Source organism: Octopus bimaculoides, chromosome 21, assembly GCF_046866305.1.
Source record: "Octopus bimaculoides isolate indiv1 chromosome 21, ASM4686630v1, whole genome shotgun sequence".
In the NCBI taxonomy this organism is placed as follows: Eukaryota; Metazoa; Mollusca; class Cephalopoda; order Octopoda; family Octopodidae; genus Octopus; species Octopus bimaculoides.
Genome location: NC_142948.1, coordinates 3,830,795 through 3,833,294, shown reverse-complemented (window position 1 = coordinate 3,833,294; position 2,500 = coordinate 3,830,795). Strand labels below are relative to the sequence as shown.

The following is a 2,500-nucleotide window of genomic DNA, read 5'->3' as shown; positions in this document are numbered from 1 at the left end:
ATATATATATATAACATACTCTTATATATGATGAAGGCATAGCTTTGTGGTCTGAGTGGTTAAGATATTTGCCTTGAAACCACAAAGCCTTGGGTTCATTCCCCCAAAGCATGACATCTTGAACAAGTGCTTTTTCTTCACTCTCAAACCAATCCAAGGCTTGTGAGTGACAATGGGTGAATGAAAACTGTGCAGAATCCTATTGATGGGACTCTTACCTCTAATTAAAGGACTTTCACCATCATTAAACTATGTTATACTGATTTTAGCTGGAAATCACTTTAATCCTTTAGCATCTAAACCAGTAATATCTGGGCCAAATATTCTACTTGTTATATGCTGAAAATGGCCAGATCTGGTCTCTCATACCAACCCTACAATGTCATTCTAAAACATAAACCATCGCATCATCGAAATCTCAAATTCATGAGATAATGTCTGATTAACTCAAAATAATGTGAATAAATGAATATTATGTTTGAGAGAATAATTTGAACGCTAAAGGATTAAATCTACATTTATCTGTGGAATACTCGGCCTCTTAAAAGATAATTCAGTAGCTGGACAACTGAACACTTAGATGTCAAAAGGGACAGGAGGGTCCAGCTTTCTACTTTTGTTGTTTTAACCATGTATCTCTTCTATAGCAACAGACCTGTGGCTGTCCTTTCATTAACCTCACAACCACCTTGTATGAAACCACCTTGTATGAAACCACCTTGTATGAAACCACCTTGTATGAAACCACCTTGTATGAAACCACCTTTTCTCTCTGCTGGGGGTGGGTGGGGTGTTCTTTGGTCTTGCAAGGTAGACAGCAACTTCATTAGTGCAGGTGTTGCCAAATGAAAAAAAAATAAATTTAAACCATTCTGTACACCTAGCTGGTGTTAGGAAGTGACATCCAGCTGTAGAAGCCATGCCAAAACCTGAAATACTGGAGCAAACTTTGGTCTTCCAACTAATTGGATCCAATGGAATTGTCCAACTCTTGTTAGCAGGAAAACTGGACATCAAATGATGATGATGTTAATGATACACAGACTTGAGGTACATAGGAATAATTTGCATGGATGATATATAAATATATATTGATATATATATATATATATATATATATATATATACCCCGAAACTAGTCTAGTCTCTCTCTCTCTCTCTCCATATATATATATATATATATATATATATATATATATATATATGTACAAAGACACATAGGTAGATAGATAGATAGCTAAGATATATACATACATACACCAATACATACTTAGATAAATACGTACATATATACATATATATATATGTATACACCAATACATACTTAAATAGATAGATAGATACATACTACATTCACACATTCATACATACACAGGTAGATAGATAGATAGATAAATAGATAGATAGATAGATAGATAGATGTGGTCAAAGTACAAAGACGAAATAAAACAACAAACAGAGTGTGTTAGGTTTATGCTCAGGAAAACTGGAAAAAGTTTTTAATGTTACGAGTCTAGGCTCTTCTGCAGAAAGGACAAATGAGGAGCAAAAAGAGATGTAAGGGAAAAAAATAACACACACAAAAACGTGTCTGAATTATATGGTCAAGGCATGCATAAATGACTGGAAGAGGAAGGAGTTGGCTAAGACAGACAGACAGACAGACAGGCTGATGTGGTGCAGGCGTATGCAGTTAAGGAGTTTGCTTTGGAAATGCATGATCTTGGTTCCAGGTTCAGTCCCAACGAGCAGGACTTTTGTCAAGTGTCCTCTATCATAGCTTTGTGTTGACCATTGTAGATGGAAACTGTGCAGAAACCTCAGTGTGTGTGTGTGTGTGTGAGAGAGAGAGAGAGTAACAGCATTTATGTTTTTATTGTCGTTGCATGTTGCATATAACTTGGCAGTTTGACAAATAGGGTCGATGGAATTAAGTAACTGATTGAAATAATTTGCAGGAATTGTTATGATTGGCTGAACCTTAGAAGGTAGTGCCCCAACATGACCTTGGTCCAATCACTAAAACCAACACACACACACACACACACACATATATATAGATTTATATGTTTACATATTTTATATATACATAAATATATGTATTATACATACATATAAATACACACACACACACACACACATATATATATATATATATATATATATATATATATATATACATATATACATACATATACATATATATATATATATATATATATATATATATATATACCTATTATATGGAGAGAGTGACAGAGGTGTGTATGTGTGTACAGACAGGGAGGGGACTTGTTTTCATAATGAGTAAAAGCAAACAGAAGGTCTAAAGAGAGATTGTAAGCTAGGGAGAGAGAGAGAGACAGTGACAGAGAGAACATGCAGAAGAAAGGAGAAAATAGGGAAAGAGAGAGAGAGAGAGAGAAACAAACAAAGGGAGAGATTAAGAAGTGAAATGGAAAGTGTAATGTTAGCTTTTTTGCAAATGAGACAGGAAGCT

The 2,500-nt window shown here is 34.6% G+C and overlaps 1 protein-coding gene across 7 annotated transcripts in view; it reads left to right on the top strand.

Annotated features, from left to right (window-relative positions):
* Positions 1–2,500, top strand: part of LOC106875065 (neuron navigator 2) — a 1,326,672-nt gene that overhangs the window by 844,786 nt on the left and 479,386 nt on the right. The gene's annotated exons all lie outside the window — the stretch shown is intronic.